A 9225-nucleotide genomic window follows, 5' to 3' on the forward strand; every position below is an offset into this window, starting at 1 on the left:
AAGGGTCAGGAGAGGTATCAAAGTGGAGACAATTCCTTTGGTGCAAGAAAGAATCCTCAAATCACACTAGAGAAGGGAATCCATGTTAGGGGAGCTGCCATTTCTTGTTTTAATGATATTCTATGCAAAAATTCATTTATCATTTAACCTCTTTATGTTTGTTGAATGTGGTTTTAGAGAGAGCATGCGTGTGCTTGTGGTTTTGGTTGTATTGTTATCTTTGTGACTCCATCACTACTATGATTATTATGATTCTTCTTTTTGGCTTGATGTTATGTTTAGAGTTTTTCTTCTAAATATGACACACTTATTATTATTATTATTATTATTATTATTATTATTATTATTATTATTTTTATTCTATTTTGCTATTATTATTATTTTTATTATTATTACTATTATTATTTTTCTTCTTCTTATTATTATTATTTTATTTTATTTTAATATTATTATTATTATTATTATTATTTTTATTATTATTATTATAATTACTATTATTATAATTATTCTTATTCTTATTATTATTACTAATTTTATTTTATTTTACTATTATTATCATCATTATTATTTATTATTATTATTATCATTATTATTATTATTATTATTATTATTATTTTATTTTACTTTTTTATTACTATTATTATTACTATTATTTTATTATTATTATAATTATAATAATAATAATTATTATTATTTCTATTATTATTATAATTATAATTATTTTTATTGTTATTATTATTGTTATTATTTTTATTTTATTTTACTTTTATTATTACTATTATTATTATTATTATTTATTATTATTATTATTATTTTATTTTACTATTATTTTATTATTACTGTTATTATTATCATTGTTTTATTTTATTTGTGATTTCATTATCGTTATTATTTTTCATTATGATTGCTTTATTTTATTATTTTTATTATTATTATTTTTCTTTATTAGTATTATTGTATTATTATTGTTTCATTTTATTTTATTATTGTTTTTATATTTATTGTTTGATTTTATTATTATTATTATTATTGTTATTAGGTTTAATCATGTCTTTGGTTCCCATTTTGGAGGTAAAATCTCAATTTAGTATCCGTAATTATAAAAGTCGCAATTTGGTTCTTTTTTTTTTTGTTAAAATGTTTCAAATGTGCCCTTTGTTAAGTTGGACTAGACGGCATGAGAAGGTGGACCAGTGGTGGAACTGTGACAAGGAACAGAGCACAATGATGTGGAAAGGGAATTTTTTTTTTTAAATAATAGTAAAATTAAATTTGGATTAGGGTTTTTTAAACTTAGAGGAAATTGGGGATTCTCTCAGCTTCATCTTCAATCTTAAAAGTATTTTAAGAAATAGAGGAAACCTTTCAAAGCACCATCCTCAATAGTTCCAAAAAATCCCAGAAACCTAAAACAATTAACATGGTCCTCTCTCTCAAAACCTTGCTGCTTCCATTTTCTGAGCAACCGAACAACAACAGTTCCCCTACCAACATAATAATTAAAACAAAAACTTTTTGACACAAGAAAAAGCATATCTTACAAAATCTAAAGAAATGGAAGTCCTCCTAAAAGCAATGCTTTTCAACCTTCGTATCATATTCATGGTTGCTGACTCCACTCACAACCCACCAATCCAAACCCTAAATCCCTCAAACCCCACTAGAAAAAATCCAAACATTTTCAAGTTAGAAGAAAGAGAACCCCAACTTTCTTTCCCCACACCTCGCTTCCCAACAACCAAACCAACCAACAAACAAATTAAAAACTAACACAACACAATCCTGTTAAAAAAAAACCCTCTCTTAGTCTCTATCTCTTTAGATTCTCTCTCTATTACTCAAATATAGAACTTCCTAGGTAGTCTCTCCAATTATTTATGTTAAATGAAAAAAAAATCTCAAATTTCTATGGTCAAACCCAATCATTCCACCTTCAAATTTGTACCTCAGTCAAACGCAAAATTGTGGTCATCAATGGGGGGAGATAATAATTTGAAAGGAAGAAAAAGGAAAGTGAAAGATTGAAGATAAAAATAAAACAATTTCCCCAATTTCCAATGACAGAATCCCCAATTTTCCATACCTTTAAAAACCTAATCCTAATTTAATTTCACTATTATTTAAAAAAAACATTCCCCTTCAACGTCACTGTGCTTTTCTGTTCCTTGTCACAGTTCCACCACTAGTCAACCTTGCCATGTCACTATTCACTTAATGTCTAGTCCAACTTAACAAAAAGGGCACATTTGAGACATTTTAACAAAAAAGGGTGTCAAATTGAGACTTTTATAAATAAGCGTACCAAATTGAGATTTTGCCTCCAAAATGGGGACCAAGGACATGATTAAAACTTATTATTACTATTATCATTATTATTGTTGTTATTGTTTTTATTATTATTATTATTATTGTTACTATTTTATTGTTCACGTGATATTTTGGGACAATGGTTATGTGTTCTTCCTGGTTTGTATATTGTTTGGTTGTCTAGGATTGTATGTTGGGTATAACACTTTGTTTTCATGATTTTATGTGAATTTATTGTGATTCTCTGGGTTGTATGAAAGCAAGGATATGGTGTTCATGTGTTGACATACACATATAGGAGATGCATTGATGTGTCATGTGGATATTGATTAGGAATGTAGATATTTATGTGGTTGTGTTTTATGAATGACTATATGATATTGGGTACTTAAGTTCAACTTAATGATATGAAAGTGTATTTCCTTGTCATGGATGCATTTTTTGCGTGAATTGAGTGTCAAAAACTAGTAAATTACTAGTTACTGGTGTGGCGCCTAGTGGAACGGTGTAAACCACCAGGCAATAGGCAACAAAGTGAACTCTAGAGCAAAACCAGAAAACTAACGCCTAGCGGTGCAGAATGACCCGCGAGGCGAAAGTTTTGAATTTGGGCTAAATCCAATTCCAAAGGGTTGGCACTTGGCGGCACGAGAAGTTTCGCCAAGTGGCTTGCATCATTTTCACCAGGCGATGCTGAGATCGTGGCAGACGACATGGAGCATGTTGGTGGATTCATTTAGAGATGGCTACAAAACTTTGGATGATGGTCTTTAAAGAGATGACTAGCTAGGGGCCTAGTTACGAGTGCAACTTGTATTGGGGTAACACATGACCACTCGTGGTTGTAGCCTGGTGGTTTTGGAAGTCCAATGGAGTGTGCCAGATCGTGGCTCGTACGAATGAGTTCTGGAAGATTGCCCTCCTCGGTGTTATCCGATGAGTTTGGTAGTCTTGGGACAATTACGAACTACGATTCGTATTGGGGAATTCCATTTGGTGTTGTGGATTGTGGCTATGAAAAGATTATTCCCGCGTGTGGACTATATGTGGTGGCCTGTAGTCGAAGGGGCGAGTAGATAATCGTGGCAGCAAGTATCAACAATAGGAATCATCAAAGGATGTAGAATCTGGATGCTCATGGTGACGACTGTGGGGGGGGGGGACTAATGACTAAAGATGGTAGTTTTGTGAGGGTCGTCTGATTAAGTTAGTAAATCGAGGTTTGTGGGGTTGTTTTCTTTTATATTGTCGTTAGTTTCTTTTATTTTGAGCTCACCCTATTTGTTTGTGTTTCGTGATGATCATGTAACTTGTTACACGGAAGCAAAGGATGTTGTAGGTGGAGCTATTGAAGAGTAGCGTTGGAGATAGGGCTTACATGGGGATACTTTTTTAAAGACTTGTATTTATCTCATTTCGTTTTCAGTGGAATATGAACTTGGAGTTGTACTCTTTAATTGAATAATGGTTTTGGAATTTGTTTTCATTTGACGCGATTAATAAAGATGAAAACTTTTCCCACATTTTTTAGTAACATGAATAATTAAATACGACTATTTAATGATATCTTATTTTATTTTAATTAAATTAGTAATATTCGGTCGGGATATTACAAAGTTCATTTAATACTCTACACCTCCATTTTAGCTTATCTTTTTTTAGGTGTCAGGATGAGAAAAATTAGAGGCATTTGATGTCTATCCTTAGTGCTATAAAGCATAAGGCACACATTTTTATTATGGACTTTTCATAGGCCCAAAACATAGGGCACAACATGTGTGATCTTTTATCCGAAAGTTCATTAAAGGTATTGATTATGAATTGGAGGAGGGTGTTGTTAAGTACTTTGTCAATGTTCTTCTCAACTACCTATAGAAAGGATCCTTAATCTTAATAAACATTCCTTGCCCCTCTAAACTCAATGGATCTATTCACCAAACACATGGGCAGATTGTTCAAAGAAAATTTATTTTCTCACCTCCTAAAAATAAACAGATGCCTAAAGAGCAAAAGAACAATGCAATTAAAGTTTCATATTCTTGTCTATTGTGCCCTTCTTTCTAAATCACAATCCAACCCTTACTCAATGCTTCCTCCATTTGTTATGTCCTAAGGGTGTGCATACTACCTTTTCCCCCATGGAATTTTCTAGTATGAAAGACAAAAGATGATTCAAAACACTCGGGTCATTCCAATTAAGTTAAACAAGTTTATTGGCACATTACAATTGGACATGATTCATATCTCCACTTTTATTATTTTTAAAGGCAAAATTCTTCTTAAAAATGCAGGCAAAAACTTGAGCTCAAGCAAGTTTAGTAAGGAATCAAACAGCATGTAACATATATAGTTTCGTATGGACCAATAGATTTTAGAAAAGTGGTAATTACTATTGTTATGTGAGGTTAACATAACAATTAAATGCTATCCACATACTATGCAAATCACTAATGCATAGAGTGTCCAATGATAGAGAGAAAACAAACCTTGATTGGAAAATTGTTGCAGAATGAAGTCTTTCATAGGTAATTGTTGCAGCAAATGAGGTTACTGGATGACCAATTACAGAGAATCCAATTTTTAATATTCAGAGCTAAAATCTCTATGAATTATTATGCAGCAAATGTGGATAAAGATGAAAGATAATAAACTAACCTTTACTTGGGTAGTTGTTACGGCAAATGAGGTAACTTGATGTTGGATGTTATTGTTTTGAGACTCGGATTGAAAATATGCAAAACTACTTATCCCCATAAAAGCTACAAATTTGTAACATACATGTAAAAAAATGATAAGATGAGCTGCGAAAGCAAACACACCAAGACTCAAAACATCTAAATATATAAGAAAAACCTAGTTTGTTGTACAAATTACACAAAAATAAAATAGGTTTTAAAACATGAAACTAACCATAATTAATCCATGAAATCAAACAGAGTGTCATCAAAATCTTCTTCATCAAAATCAATTTTATCCATAACAGGTGAAGGTTTCTCAATTACTTGGACAAGCATGTCTTCCCTAACCCAATTGAGTTCACCATCATTATTTGGACCATTTTGTTCAATACATTTGATTTATTAGATTGGTCTCCCATGTTAAATAAATCCCTTAGAACTCTCTTCATAACATACTTCCTATTTGCTTGAAAGGGGTCTTGGATATAAAAACATTGATGAACTTGAGATGCTAACACAAAAGAATAATTTTGGTAGCATTTTCTATTAAAGTACACACAACTTAGTCCATATTTGTCATTCTCACCCTCAAACCAATCACACTTAAACAAGACAAACTTGAAGTTACCATAATAATCTAACTCAATTATATATGTAATTACACCATAATATGTTATGGGTTATATTATTGGAGTTTCATCCTTAGAACTTGAAAAACTTGGAGTCATTGAAACCAAAGTTACACTAGAATTTTGAGTTTTTCGTCTAGCATCTCGCTTTGTAGTATGGAATCTATATCCATTGATAAGGTAACTTGGAAATATTTTTGCAACATTATTTGTACCTTTAGCGAACTCCTTAAGTTGAATTGCTACATCATCTTGCAAGACCTAAGTTCTAACATATTGTTATCATACTTATTTCAATCTTGCCGCAATTAAATAGGAGGTATCGATGTGCTTGAGATTTTGTTGTTGAGTCCAAAGAAAATGGTTTTCCATTATTTCCCCCCTAAAGGATGACCAAAACTTGAAAAGTAATCAACTGAATCTACATCACAAAAATTACCCTCATCATTTCGTCTTATTCTATTTAGCCTTGTCACAACATCTTTATGCAAATATCTTAAGCAAAAAGTCAATGCATCTTCTGCCAAATACCCTTTTGCAATAGAACCTTCTAAATAAGCTTTGTTTCGAACATAACTTTTTAGTCTGCATAAATACCTTTCAATAGGATACATGCACCGAAATTGCACAGGACCACCTAATCTCACTTCATTTGGCAGATGAATAGGTAAATGCATCATTATGTTAAAGAAACTAGGTGGGAGGATCATTTCCCATTGACAAAGTATTTCTTTGATATCCACTTCAAGGTAATCCAAATCTTGTACTTGGATAACTTTTTGACATATGGAGGGAAAGAATGATCCTAAACGAATTAAAGGTTTTGCTACAACATGAGGCATAAAACTTCTTATTGGTACTTGTAATAAGTAATGTAACATAAAATGTGCATCATGACTCTTGTAACTAGATATTTTCCTGATTCCAACTTGCATACACTTTGAGATATTTGATGCACTTCCACCTGGCAATTTGGCAGCCTTTAAAACACCACAAAAATTGGACTTTTCACGTGCATTTATTGAAAAGCAAGTAGTTGTATACTTTGCACGACCTCCACCAATCTCTCGTGGATGAAGGTTCTTTGTAATTCCTTTATCTTTCAAATCATAGCGAGCATTAACATGATCTTTTGTCTTGCTTGGAAAGTCCTGAAGAGTCCCAATGACATTATCACTCACATTTTTCTCAATGTGCATTACATCTAAATTGTGACGCAATGTATTTTGAGCCCAATAAGGTAGTTTAAAAAAGATTGATCTCTTTTTCCATGGACCATCCCTTTTGTTTTTGTTTATCTTTCCAAAATTATTCTTGAAATCTCTTAATATTTCTAGAATGTTCATTCCTCTTAACACATGAGGTGAGTGCCTTAGTTCTTTTTTACCATTAAAAGACTTTTTATTGGCTCTCCAAGGGTGACTCATTGGTAAAAAGACACGATGATCCATATAATACATCTTATGATTATGTTTTCGGTAACATGAATGTGTTTCATAATTACAACATGCACATGCCAACTTCCCTTTAGTACTCCAACCTGACAATATAGCATATCCAAGATAGTCACTTATAGTCCATAAAAGTGTTACATGCATTTGAAAGGTTTTACACTACCATCAAGGAGGCAAGTTATACACTACCATCACAACATGCCATGTACTATGTGATATGCTCATAGTTCTAAATGGATTAAAGCCATCACTTGATAAATCGAGTCTTGCGTTTCACGGCTCAAGTGAAAACTCAAAATGAAGTCTATCAAAATCCTTCTAAGCTTCACCATCTGCAGGATGTCTCCTTTTCCCATCCTTAGAGCGTTCTTCTTCATGCCATCTCATTGACTCAACAGTCTTTGAGCACATAAATAGCCTTTGTAATCTAGGAATAAGTGGAAATGCCTTAAAGTTTAGGCAGGAACTTTATGATCATTCTTTGCTTGCTCAACATCTGAATTAACTAGAGGGAATTCTTTCCAATGAGAAGCTTTACAGATAGCTCAAACATCTTCACTCTCATGTTCTTTCCAAAACAACATGCAATCGTTTGGACATGCATGGATCTTTTTATAATTAAGGCCTAAATCATTAATCATAGCTTTTGTTTTATTGAAAGGTATTGGAATATTTAAGTTGGGTATGACTTCTTTCAATAATTGTAATAGGTCGGTGAATGAGGCATTACTCCACCTATGAAGACACTTTAATAAATAAAGTCGAATCATGAAAGATAAAGTGGAGAAGATTTCACAACCAGGAAAAATATCTTGTTTTGCATCATTAATCAAATTGTAGAACTTGTTAGCTTCCTTATTTGGAACCTCAATACTTGTATTTGTGTCTGCCAGATTTCTAAATGTGTCGTACAGTAGGCCATCAATGTCATCACGTGAGTCTTCTTGATTGTTTGTGTCATCATCATTGACAACAAGTGATGGAATTTCCTCCCCATGGTTTACCAAGACTGATTTCTACACTTGGCACATGGACATAAAATTTCATTTCCTTGAGGTCATTCCCTAGTATATGCAAAATCCAAAAAAGGCTCCAGACCATTGATGTGCTCTGTACTAAACCTTGGAAGTTTAGTCCATTCTTTGTCCATGACCCTTAATATAATAAATAATAAAAATGTGTTATATAATTTAAGTTATTCAATAAAAGTACGAGTCAATTTTTCACCCGGTCCACCAAGAACCCACCTCACCCGGGTTGAACCCATGGTGAGTCGGGTTGGCCCACCAACCCGTATGGTCACACACATTATGTTGGACTTTGCAATGTTGGCCTATTTTTTTAACCAAACACATTAGTGTGTTGACAAATGGAAACCTAGCTTCAACTCCAAATAGTTGGGCATAAAGAAGATGCTTCAAGAGATGAAAATGTTGTGGATCTATCCATTTAAGACTTTAATATTATAATTGGATAAGTGACAAGAATGCTTTGTGTCAACACCCAATTTTGTCCGGGTTATAATGTATTTTACTTTTTTTTCTCGTAATCTTATTTTGCTTTTATTTTGTTTTTTCTTTTCATCTTATTTTACTTTACTTTTATTTTATTTTATTTTATTATTATTATTCTATTCTATTTTTATTTTATTTTATATTTTATATTTTATATTTTATTTTGTTTTATTTTATTTTATATTATTATTATTATTTTCTTCGATTTAATCTCTTCTTTTTTTATTTACAATTTTCTTTATATTCCTTTTTTACTTTTTATTATTTAAGAAAAAATAAAATAGATTAAAAAATAATAAGAGAGAGAAGATTGCATAGATCAATGGAAAGCTGGTGTCTATGGTGGACAGGAGATAGGGTAGCCATGGTGTAAGAAGCAACCACCCTTTTCACTTCTCACATGGCTCAAGAAATACAAGCATCAGGAATTCATCATGAACCACACAGAGGGGAATCAAATTGAAAAACAAATACAGGGAAACGTTACTACAAAATGGGAGAAGTAACATCTTTGAGAGGGGGGAGAGGTATTGAAGAGATTGGCAAGAGTCGTCCTTACAATGTCAATAACACATAACCCCAACCCAATACCATCATGAATCATCAACGCCATTCCACCTACACAAATACAAACACCACCCGA

Source organism: Vigna unguiculata, chromosome 6, assembly GCF_004118075.2.
Source record: "Vigna unguiculata cultivar IT97K-499-35 chromosome 6, ASM411807v1, whole genome shotgun sequence".
Taxonomy (NCBI): domain Eukaryota; kingdom Viridiplantae; phylum Streptophyta; class Magnoliopsida; order Fabales; family Fabaceae; genus Vigna; species Vigna unguiculata.